The sequence below is a fragment of the Ambystoma mexicanum genome, chromosome 4p (assembly GCF_040938575.1).
Source record: "Ambystoma mexicanum isolate Mex_15411 chromosome 4p, UKY_AmexF1_1, whole genome shotgun sequence".
Classification (NCBI taxonomy): domain Eukaryota; kingdom Metazoa; phylum Chordata; class Amphibia; order Caudata; family Ambystomatidae; genus Ambystoma; species Ambystoma mexicanum.
The window spans coordinates 1,111,286,816-1,111,299,945 of NC_090927.1; the positions used below are offsets into that span (position 1 = coordinate 1,111,286,816).

At 43.7% G+C, this 13,130-nt stretch overlaps 1 protein-coding gene across 1 annotated transcript in view; it reads right to left on the reverse strand.

Annotated features, from left to right (window-relative positions):
• The window catches only part of SOS1 (SOS Ras/Rac guanine nucleotide exchange factor 1), a 2,649,334-nt gene that overhangs the window by 1,887,087 nt on the left and 749,117 nt on the right, over window positions 1–13,130 (reverse strand). The gene's annotated exons all lie outside the window — the stretch shown is intronic.

Here is a 13,130-nt window from a genome sequence, read left to right on the forward strand (position 1 = left end):
GCAACAGAAAGTTTATTTGACCCACTCTCAAGATATCTGGATAAACTATTACAACCCATCATTCAGACTACATCAACATATCTTAGAGCCACAACACACTTTCTGAATATACTGAAGAATATGGAAGAGAGACAAAATCACTGGACTTTATTCCCCTTGGATGTACAATCACTATATACTTCCATACCCCACTAAGAAGGCTTGGAAGCCTTAGAATGGTTATTACTAAAGGACGAGTACTTTCCATCCAACAAGGTATTTGCGATCAAATTGACTGAAATGATACTGTACAACAATTTCTTCAGATTTCAAGGACAGTACAATTTACAAACTTATCCATGAGCTCAGCGATGGCACCAGCATACGCTAACATGTTCATGTTTTATTTTGAAACAACCTATATCTTGGATAATCCCACATTGTCACCTAAACTAGCCACGTGGAGAAGATGTATAGATATCTTTGGGATCTGGAAACGACCACCAACCGAAATAGAACTATTCTTAAACTATCTGAACAGCTCTAATCCAAAGATCAAATTCACCCTAGAAATAGGCACATCAGATGTGAACTTTCCAGATGTAAAGATAATTCCAAAGAATAATCAACTACATACCACCATCTTCAGGAAATCAACTGATGTCAATAACAGCTTGTATTACACAAGCAATCATCCACAACATCTCAAAAATAACCTTCCATTAAGTCAACTGCTAAGAATCAGACCGATTGTTTCTGAAGAAGAATCCTACAGAAAAGCAGAGGAAGATCAAATCAAACGATTTCAGGAGAGAGGCTTCCCAGAACAAACTATCTGTAGCAGTAACGAAATGCAGAGAAAAGAATCTAACAGATCTACTGTTAGGACAGTTTTTCTGAAATCCAACTAAGGGCCTACTAAAACCATTCAACTGAGGCAGTACAAGACTCCAGTCTCAGTATAAGGCTATACCACCTGAGTTCGGGGTAGCGTAGACAGAGCAGCCAGGCTTATCTTTGGAGGGAGAGAGGGAAGTAGATACAGTACAAGTGAGATTGTAATACAAATGATCCAAAGAAACACTGAAACACTACGTATTGTAAAAATAAAGGATTTATTTAAATACAGGTAGGCCCAGATATATCTAGGGGTTAAGCAAGTACTAACACATTATATGAAATCAAAATATAAAACACAACACTATACTTGAAAGTACACAGACCCAAGTATAGACCTTATTTGGAACACCTAACAGTAGTTCTAGGGAAGTCAAAACCTTGTTATACACATTTAGTATAGGTCAAGCCTATTCTTTGGAAGTAAAAGACCAATGGTTACTTTCAGATTACTTTTGGTAATACAAGCGCAGTAGGCCCTTCCAGTTGTACAGTGACTCTTGGAACAAATCACAAACAGTCAACTGGACAATATACTGTTTTTGGTGAATAGTGAAACACTAGGTGCAGTAGAAACCTATAACTAATTTTGTCATAACACACAGTTAAACCAGGTGAGTAAAACCTAAGGATGTAATATACAATTACAGATGCTTTGGAAATCAGGGAACCCTGAATAGAGGTAAGCAATAACTCTGGTAACTTGTTTTGGGTGGCACACAGCCAACACAAGGTAAGTAAAACCAACATACTTTAACTTCACAATGAAGGGGAAAGTAAAACCCAATGTCACACTTTACTGAATAGTTATTCTAGATAGGCAACAACCTAATGTAGACTTATTAAGGAGAGGCTAGCAGCAAGTCAGGGGATGCAAGACCCAGTTGGGGGACACTCATACAGTTATCCTACAGGACTAACCTGGTGATACCAACAGTTGGAGGACACTCATACAATTACCCTTCACGAATAATCTGGTGAAACCAACACATTACTTTTGTAAAGAGGCACAACCTAATCACAGGAGAGTAAAATACCTTTACATCTACTTTCTTTTAGACTGGCAAAACAGTGGCTAAGGAAGAAAAGATGTAAACCATACTTTTAAGAATAGTGCATCACACATTCAAGATCAGTAAGAACTTTTATAACTGTTCTTTTTTAGAATTACAGTTACCCACCAACTCTTTACAAGTAAGTAAAACACTTGATTTCTTTTCTAGGCAGAAGTCCCAATCCCTTCAAAGTCTTCCCCTTATTCTTAGAGCATGAGTGTTCTCAGTGGCAGAAGGGGTGGGGCGGTCACTAGGACTAGTGACCAACAGGCAGTGTTAGAATAAGCTTCAGTAGAAACAGTCAGAGTGTCCTTAGGAAAACTGGCAAACAGGTGAGTACTTTACTTCTAGGGTTAGAAGAGGGTCCAGAGGTTTCACAGAAGACACCCCAGGAGGATTCTAGCAGTGGGACTGCGTGCACTGGATGAGGGACCTCCCAATCACAGAAAACACCCCAGGACTACAAAGAAATCCCAATAGGCTTAAGGTAAGTATATACCCAAGCCAACACAGTACCTCAGCAATGAAGAAGAGATTGCAGCAGGAGAACTTCAAGGACTGCAGCCAAATACCCGGTCAGTGGATTCCTTGTCCTGGAGACTGAACACAAGACCTCAGAAGGGACTTTGCAGCAGGGATCGATGAAGGCTCTAGGCAAGATTTCCCTCGCGGCTGAATGCGGTTGTGTGGATTTGGCGCCTTTTCAAGGAGCACAGAAGACAGAAAATCACAGTTGAATTCTCGCTGTTTAAAAGGTCCAGCACTCTTGTGAGGGGAATCTTCGGACTCGATTCGTGTCTCTGGAGATACACCAGGATGCCCACAAAGTTTCAGCGAGATTCGGAATTTGGAAGACCGTGCACCGCACAGTGGCTGGAGGTCCCAGGGTATTGGGGTATTGCAAGAACGCAAGGTTGCAGCAACTCGTGGGATGGCTCAAAATGCAGGTCCTTCTCGAGTCTAGTGGGTCTCACCAGGCTCTGGGTTCGGGTCGTCGTTTTCGGAGACCCCAGGTCGATGGGAAGGAAGGGCTGCAGCAGGCTCCGCTTACACAGCAGGCTCTCCGGTCGCTGGAAATCATTCCCGCAGCTTTTCCTTCGTCAACCTCTTCAGTTTTCTGTTCCATTGGTCGACATGACTTCAGCTTCCAGGTTTCCAGTATTTATCAGGAACTACAGTCCAACCTCTGCATTCTCTCCCTGCATTTTACAAGAAAGGGGCGTCTGGTTGTCCGATCAGGACAGCCAGCCCCCCACTGGAATTGGTCCCAGTTGAAGGAAGGGGTAAGACAACGGATGAGGGAGTTTTGGACTCTTCCCCCACTTCCTGTGCTTACAGACTGACTGGAACCTGGGTGGGGTGTCCAGGGGACTCCCGCCAAAGACAAAACTCAAACAAAGGAATTTCCTGCCCTGGATGTCAGCGGAAGGAAAAAGAAACGACAAGAAATACTAAAATGGCAGAAATGGCAGAAAAAGAAGACAGGGGCCATTTTGGTAAAATGAGCACCCATAGGTGCCTTTACTGCAGATGTGATCACAGCCCACGTAAAAGTTGCACCAAATTAGTAAAAGGTATCACTGCCACCAGCCATTAAAGGTAAGCTTGTCAGTGTAACAGAATTGTTACGGTTTTAATGTGAAAGGGGATACATTGCATCTCCCCACCGCTCGACATAAGGCGGGGGTGTGCTGGTTTCACAGAATAAAAGGTAAAAGGGATCCAAAGATCCTTTCTACCCTTGGGAACTGTAGTTCACTCAAGGTTAGCACAAGAAAGTTAAATGGGGAGCCCCTAGGGCAACCCAGCAACAACAGGCACTTATTGCCAATAAGTTGTTAGACATGATAACTTTTAAAAGACACTATGGAGACTCTTAAACATGACACCCATAAAAAGAGTTATACATTAGGTGAGTATGGAAAAAGGTTCCCACTCACTGAGGTATTAATGAAACATATCCCACTAGAAAAGCAAAAAGTTCTGGAGTTGAACCAGGAAAGGAAGATTTACCAACTCTGTGGAAATCTTACCTAACATCTACTACAACCAGAACACAAGGTACACAAAGAATATACTTATCTCAACAGAGCTCACAAATTAGAAGAATTCTAACAAAACATTGGAAAATAACCAGATTAGATCCACAAGTGAGTACATTATTCCCAAATCAACCATTGATGCTTTAGTGAAAGCAGAAAGAATAGACAAATCTAAACAATTGTTTCTCTCCAAACCCAAGAAAGGAACGTTTCCGTGTTTGAATTGTTGCCATTGCAACAACGTTCAAAAGGGTAAACCGATCATACATCCATATACTGGACAGAAAATAGAACTTCATAATTATGCGACAGCGAAAGCAAATGGGCAATTTATGCATTCATTTGCCCATGTGGACAATATTATGTAGGGCAAACTACGAGGAAGGTCAAAGATAGAATTACAGAACACAAATCCAACATACGGACAAGAAGTGAAAAATCTCCAGTGTCTAGACATTTTCAGAATAAACATCACACAATCTCACATCTTAGGTTTGTAATTCTTGAATTGGTAACCAGACCGCCACGAGGTGGTAATCTGCAACAGATTCTGTCCTGCAGAGAAATGTTTTGGATTCACAAGTTAGAGTCCCTTGAACCTCGGGAAATGAATGAAGAATTCTCATTGAATACATTTTTATAAATTGAAAAGACTAATCTGATGGTACATTAGGGTTATATAATTGTTGCACTACATCAAATCAGAGCTCTAAAAATGTTTAATGTACTACCACACATAATGGTGTCTCACTAACTTAGTCATAAAGATGAGCAGGATGTTGCCATTTGTGGACCTTAATGTGAAGAGATGTGCTATGGACTTCCAATAATTCCTCTAAATACTCTTTCTGAATAACTCTTGACCTAATGTACTAATTTAATAACTAAGTGAATGCAATGCGCATAATGCCTCTGCCAAAACCATGGTTTGTGTTGACATTTTGTGGAACTGTAAATATGTCGTCCTCATTGTTTGGACACCGATGTGGAATTATGGGTACAATGTAATCCAATTCAATCATACAGTACGTAATTATGAGTCCAACTATTACCTTGAGGGACACTATCACCTTAATATGGCATGATGTCACAATTAGTTATCTCCACCATCACAATCAATAGACACTGACATAAATATGAACAACAACGTGGTAGAGAAGAATTCACACAAACTCCAAAATGTACCAGTGCTGATAATACGAGGACACAATAGGATGAGTAGTGAACATAACAAACGTTCACTGCTTATAAGCATTTAATGCAAGGCATAAATTAGTTTTCAAAAATTATCAGCAGAGTTTACCAATTAAAAAATTGGTGATTAGCAAACCAACCCATTTGATTAGCGATTTTGTACGTATATTGTTAATGTCACCAGAAGTTATTTGTACCCAAGACATGAAATGAGCAATAATACAGCAGTTTTGCATACCGCTAAAATAAGAAATTAGGGAGAGGAGTGAGGCTTTGCAAATTCTTTAAACTTCAGGTAGGCCTGCGGGTCGGGTAACTTGATTTAGCTATTCAACCTAACAGAAATGCAATTGACCCATAGCAAAGAAGGACAACAAATTTAAAATGTGATTTCTGTAAAATGGTGCATATCACTATAAACCCACTTTGTTTGGCACACTGCTGCCACCCAGAATCCAGCCATGCACAGTGAACTTGTGTTTGACATTTACTGCAACAAAAAAAAAGTTAAATTAAAGTTCCAAACATGTCTTGTAAATGCTAAGGAAATTAGGGAGAGGAGTGAGGCTTTGCAAATTCTTTAAACTTCAGGTAGACATGTCTTGTAAATGCTGCTCGCCCTTCATAAAATCAACTCGACTGTGCGAGTGGCCGAAAAGACTTTGTGAGCCACAGATGTGTCTGTAAAATGTAAAAGGTTAGCTGCATCAATGTACACAAATAAATAGATATGATAAAAAAAGGCTATGGAAACAGTTTTTCCAGTTGACTCCTGCAGGTGGTAATATATAATTCAATCATAATGCAAAGCAAGCTCTGGAGCCTAACTACAGTGTTTGGTATTGCAGTAGATCTGTAGATGTACAGACTGGATGGAACTATTGATCACTACTTTGCGTAAGCATCTAGTTTGCTTTGTGCGTTCATCATGCAAGAGGAAATAAAGACTAAGAAGAGTATTGCGCATCAGACAGAGAACTTGATAAACTAGTTGTAATATTGTAGTTTGTGGTCATCTCAATTTCAGGGTACCTGGTATAAAGCAACAGGGTGATAACGTCAAGGAGCATGGGTTCGCTCATGCTGTACATTTTCAAAAGTGGTCCCTGATCAATATGATGTATCTACCCCAACAAAATTAAATATAGTTGGCACTATGAAATTTAGATACACTAAGCTAAACCTTATTGTAAGGCATGAGATGATGCAGCGTTTAACAGTATCAATACTGTAATTATGCATTAAGTAACAACTTACATTTTAGGAATGGAATTGCAGGACCGTCGTTTTAAAGAAATACAAAGTTGACACATAGTGGTCTTTGCCAGAAAGGATACAGAAGGCACAATAAAAAGTATCAACCCTATTACTTCTGGTTTGCAATTTGAAAGATAAATCCATTTTTGCCTAGCACTCCCACACATGCCTTTGGTACATCAGAGTGGAGGAGATGATTACTGCTGCACCTTCTCTCGAATAGCACTTGAAGTGAAAAGAGGGTGAAGAGAGCACCAAAGGCAAGAGAGTAATGAAGGGCAAGCTGTGCTTTCATTGAAGAGGGCAACTTAAATAGCTATTTTTGCTGCACAATTACCATTTGATTAGAAAACCTACAGAACTGCATAGCAAATTGCTATGCGACACTGCTTAAGTTATGCCTTGTAATGCCAGAAAGCGTTTATAGTCAGAAAGTTTAAAGACTGCACAAACAGTCTCATTCACCTAGCGCACACAAATCTCCCATAAATCTCCATTGAGAACGTGAGCACGTTCTTGCAACTGGCAACGCCATATAAAGTGTGGTGGTTGCCTAGCAACGAGCACTCTGTTTGGAATGGCCATGGCAGACAGAACTCTTTTGCTTGGGAAATCCCATTGTAGGTATTCCTGACCATTTTTCAGTGAATATTTATATTCTGTGGTGAAGATTGCTAATGAGTCCGGCTCAGCAGTTAGGAATTGTTCTGTCTAGTAGATGACGGGAAGAACACAATATAATCACTAATACAGCTCGAGGGAGACGCATGATTCTGTATGGATATTCAACCCGAAAACACGAGAGAGGTGAGCACCATGAGGTGGCTAGTTAATAATACATAACATGATGGAGCATGTTACTAGTAAATACCGGCATGGAGGTGGTAGTGACATGGATGAATTTACCATTTATCATTGTTTTCAATACATAGTACTTGATTGATATGTAAGAATATCGGGTACTGACAATCACTCACCTGTATGGCAGGACACTGAATGTTCTCTGAAAGTTGAATCCCTCGCAAACTAAATTATGGCTACTATCATATGAAAGTGCAAGCTTATTTCCGTCGGAGAGAATTAAAACGCACAATTCAGGTAACATGATGCAATTTAACATTCACTCTTGACTAATTAAGAGAACTAATTAGATGATGACACATTCTCAATCATTCATAACTCAATGTTATTTAAATTAATTGCAGGGGACAGTCCATTACCAGAAAATAACAAGAATAACCATAATTCCACATGGTGATCGTATGAAAACGAAAAAGGGATGTTGAATTACACTACCATGTCTAATGAAAGCAAATGAATGCATGACTTTTGGACATTAGAATGTAGATGAAATTATCTCATTGAATGACACATGAATTTACTGCTTCTGAAGAAGAGGGATTTTCTCTCGAAACGCATTGAGCTTTTTTTGAATTTTGGAACATTTGAAAAAACTTTTGTTTAACCTTTTTGTTAAAAAAACTTTTTTACATTTTGTAAAAAAAAATGTCTATGGTTTGAATTAGATTGTAAAGAAATCTTTGGTTTAAAGTGAATGGTATGAGAAATATGTACGAGATCATTACAGAAATATGAAACCAAATTAGGACTATCATTTCTTAAATGGTGATGTAAATTAAATTGTTAAAACGGGAATCTATGAACGCACTGAACACTTAATCCACTAATTAAATTGTTGTACTAATATTGACTGGACGTTATTGCCAGTATTTATAGGTGTGCAGGGGACGGTGGCACCCATATTTAAAGGGTTCTCCATTTACTTTGTTATTCCTTTGACTTTTGATACCAGAGTCATTTTCTCTCCCCCGCACCATTGATTTGTACCTACTACCTGCGAGCCTTTTGGAGCTCCACATGCTAACATTCTCTACTCAAGATCTGTTCAAACATATGGTGTGCTTGTGCTCTCTTGTCTAATAGAGTCATCTGAAAATGGAGCATGCTGAAGTCTCAGCTGGTCAGGAACCAGGCTGCCAGGGACAGTTTGGCCAGATCTGGATGTTCCACTGCACAGCCTGGCTGCGTCAGGAAGCGCCTGCTGGGCAACAGAAGATGTACTGAACCCTGGGAGCACAACTGCAGCAGATCCGAAAAACCAGGGTCTTGAAGGCCAGTGGGGGGCAACAAGGATGAGACTGCAACCCACGGAGGCCCAGAACATGCAGAGGGCTGTTGGAGCAGAGGGGTGGCCGGGAACACAACACCTGCGGCCGTGCTAACAGATCTGGAAGGCGTCTCCCAGTTACCCCCGATCTGCCCATGAAGCAAACTGGGGGCACTTGGCATTCCAGGGAGATGTGAATAAATCCATTTCTGCGAACCCCCAATGCTGGAATAGGAGCAACAAGCAGTTGTTGTGCAACTCCCACTTCTAGGTGTTGAACCCCAAGCGACTCAACTGGTCAGCTCCTGCATTGCTGTCCGCCGCGAGGTGGACTGCCGAAATCCAAATCCCCCTCCTGCCCCCCGGTCAGGGCCCATTCCCAGATCGAAACCGCCTCCATGCAGAGGAGGGGGGATACGGGTACGACCCTGCTTGTTCAGGTTAAACATTGTAGTAGAATTGTCCATCCTGACCAGCACTGACTTGTCCCTGATCGGTGGCAAAAATGCCTTGAGGGCCAGGTCCAGTGCCCTGAGCTCAAGCAGATTGATATGTAGGAGGGCTCCCGTCCTGGACCATGCTCAATGAATCGCATAGCCCTCCAGAGGAGCCCCCAACCCTGAAAGAGGAGTCCGTCATCACCACCTGGGTAGGCTCTGATCGGGTAAAGGAGGCTCCCACTGAAACATAGCCATCGTCAGCTACCAGCGAAGATCGGGTAGAAGGAGCAGCGATATAGGAATCATATCCAACTGAAACCCTGTCTCCTGATCCCAATTGGCCGCCAGGTGGAGCTTGAGGCGCCTTATCTTGAGGCAGGCGTGCTGTACAGTGAGCATGTAGGAGGCCATCAGGCCCAGAATGTGCTGTAACCACCATGCTGAGGTGGTCGTGTTGGCCAGAAAGTGCTTCACTGCCTTGCGGAGGAACAGAAGTCTCTCAGGCCTTGGAAACAACCGCTGAACAGTAGATTTCCACTGCACTCCTAGGAAGGCCAGTTCCTGAGATGGGTACAACTTTGACTTCCTCCAGTTGAGGGGAAACCCCAGCTGATGAAGGGTATCCGCCAGTCTGTGGCAGGAGTATACCAGCCCGTTTGGGTAACTCCGCCCTGACCAGCCAGTCATTCAATTAAGGATATAGATATGGCCCTCCAAGCGGAAAATGCCTGCCACAGCGTTCATCAACTTTGGGAAGACACGAGGGGCCGAAGACACGAGGGGCCGAAGGGCAGCACCTTGTACTGAAAGTGGTACGACAATCGTGAACCGCAGAAACTTCTGATGCGGTTGATAAATGGGTACATGCAGGTACGCATCCTTCAGTTCCAGAGACCACATCCAGTCCCCCCCACGTCCCAGGTCCGGAGCCACAGACATGCCCAACGGCTGTTGAGAGGGAGGCATTGGTGGTACAGAAGGAGGTGGGGTTGAGGGGGTCAGAACAACTGGTGGAGGTACTACCACCGGAACCGGGAGTACAGGAGTAACAGGAGGATTACACTGAGGAGGGGGCTGGGAGGGCACCTCCTGTGGGATGACCTTCACAATTTCTTTCAGGAACCCCTTCATTTTAGGGGAACGCATGAGGAGGAGAAAGCGCTTAAGGAAGCGCTCGAATAAGCAGTCATGACAAGCCGCTGGATCCCTAGGAGCTCGGCCCTCCGAGGCGCTGGTCCTCTGCTACTGGTCAAAGCGCTAAGGAGCATGGTGCATGTAGCCGTACGGCTGTGATGGGTAGATGTAGCCCTGAGGAGACCAGAAACCTGCACCGTAGAATCTGCTTCCGCTTCCGGAGGGAAGGGGCTGTGATCATCCTGCAAAGCACTGGCGGGCTCTGAGCCGGATCCAGAATGCTGCCTGGCGGGCTTTGAGCCGGATCCAGAATGCTGCCTGTCAGGCTCCGTCACGTTCCACTCTGCCATTTTGAAGCCTTGCAACATGCCATGGGCAGGAGAGCGTGGAGGCCCTGAGCCAAGGGAGGCTTCAGACACGAGAGGATACCGCTTGGGTCTTGCACCAACCCTCTGGTAGGCGCATTGCCCTCAGCAGGACGGCCGGTAGTCTTAACGCCCCGATTCATGACCTCGGAGCGAGCTGCGGTAGGAGGGGAGCACTCGGCACCTGTGTCAGTAGCCGTGCTGGATCTGGCCGAGGACAGACTCTTGTAGGTGGCACTCGACAATCCTTTACCCCAATGGATAGATGAGGGCAAGCTTGATTGTCCTTCCGAGGAAATCCTAGAAGCAGGTCTGTCCCCAAACCGCTGAAGAGCCCCAGTCCTCTCGGCTTGGGAACCGGTAGTCTTAGAGGCCTGGGGCCAGCCAGAACTTGAACTCGGGGAACCCCGATCCGTGGGAACCACAGGGAAGGACAGTGCTGAACAGAGGGCCTACCCTTTTCTTGACGAGAGGTCCTGGAGACAAAGTCTTTAAGGTAGGGGGATGAGAAGTGCCCTGTGACAGAGCGCTGGAGGCCAAACTTGAGTGCCAGCGGTGGTCGGGCCCCAAGCACTCAAAACAGGGGGTCCGAGGCCGGGAATGAACGGTTGCATGAGGCACGCCTCTTGTGTTCGACATGCACCGGGAGAGACGAAGCACCAAAGGGAAGTGAAATAAGAATTGGAAAAAACAAATGTGGAGCAAGCGGAAAGCTAATAAAGTCTCTGCGCTGGCTGCAAGGTCAGACACTGTCCTTGCAGAAAAAGGGACTCAGGTGAGGCACAGGAGTGCGGAGCTCGGCAGGGCATTCCCACGTCTGAGGCGATGCCCCCACGCATTATACAAAATTGAAAGGGGAAGCTACGTTTTTTTTCGCGGTCAAAGATTCTGGTAAGGCCCCCATGTTGGGGGATTCCCACAAGGGTGGAGGAAAGGGGAGGGGAAGTACGAGTATGCCCAGATACTCAAATCATCAAAAATTCTGAGGCTTGCTACAACCATTAAATCTGTGAATGTGACAGGCACTGCCAAAAAACAAATATTTACCATATATGCCAGATGTTGCTATAAAATGCCAGATACTGACATCAAATGCCAGGTAGTATCATTGCATAAGTTATCGGACAATTGAATTCCAGGTACTCTTTACATAATTTAGGCATGCCAATGAAGGAGGGAGTGAAAGAACAATAGACAGTACAGGTGAAAGGCTGCGGTGAATGCAAGCAATGCAAATGTCAGTGACATTTCCGGCCTGCTGCCCCACCTGGTTCCCAGGTCTCACTATCATAGGCAGAAGAGCTAGGTAGTGGGACAGCTGGAGTGATGTCCCTCACTGTCTCTATCCCATCCACATTCCCCAACCCACTAACATGTTAAGAGACAAGTGTTGTATACAGGTAGCAGGACAAATGCACAGAATTAATTCCGCACACTGGCCTCACTGACCCTCTCTGAGATAGGCAGTTTGCCAGATGTGGAACACACGAAGGGGGGCCAACAAGAGAGCACTGCTACATCTCCACTCTAATAAGGTAACTCATAAAATGTATGATGCTGCCATTGCAGATAAGAAAAGAGCAATGAAAAATAAAAAGCAGTCAGTGGCATGGGTCTACCCACAGACAAGCGAAGCACAGGGAACAAGTTCTGTGAAAGAAGTTAGAGAATGTGTCATGAATATCTCGAATTGAAAAAGTGCTCTCTGCTCTTGAACGATACATGATTGAATGAACACAAGCATTCAACTTGAGACATATGCATTACATGTATTTAATACCTAGAAAGAAACAGATTTGAAAGAGCCAAATACTTGGCCTAAGCATTATCTGCAAATCTACCTCGAGTTTTGAATGCATGTCTATATGAAAAGCTCTTGGCTCTTTAGCTTCACCTCGGGCATGTTGGTTAAAGCATCCTCCCCTGGGTACAATTATTTAAATGTGCCTAAATAACCGTAATTAATTACTGGCATCATGCATATTAAATGTTTATGAGTACTGGCTTTTAAATTTTGGTCTTGACTTTGTTGCATTTACGTACTTTTCTATCCTCAACAGATAATTACCATGCCCTTCCTACGACTGCCTCATACCATTCTTTTAGCTTCACACATCGACAATATATTCATTTAAAACAATTGTAAAAAATGTGCCAATAAATACTTTTTCAAAACAGCCTTTTTATGTTCAGTGGCTCGTTTTATCCACACAGACCATATAGCAGCAGTACAAATCAGGTTGCACTTCAGTTAAACAGTTTCATTTACCAGTCTAACAAAGTTACTCACCGTAGTGACCATCTTATTGCTAGACAATAGTCCCCTTTCCTCCATACTTTTGCGACATTCTGCCCTGTGGGATGGGACGACAACACTTTTTTAAAAAAAGCATCAAATTGAAAAATGTGTCCTCTTTTTACGGAGTGTACCGCACGCGGCTATAACCCCGCCCTCCTTAGCTCTGCCCGCGCATTGCCCTTCAGTCCTTTTCTCCGCGCGGTTGGGGCTGGACGCACTGACATCACCAGAACGTTTTCTTTCCCGTTGTCCTTCTCACCTGCTCCGGTTCTGCAGTCGCGTAGTCCTCCGTCTATGCCGGATTGTTTGGGATTTGTCGCTTGTTCCTCTTGCGAACGTC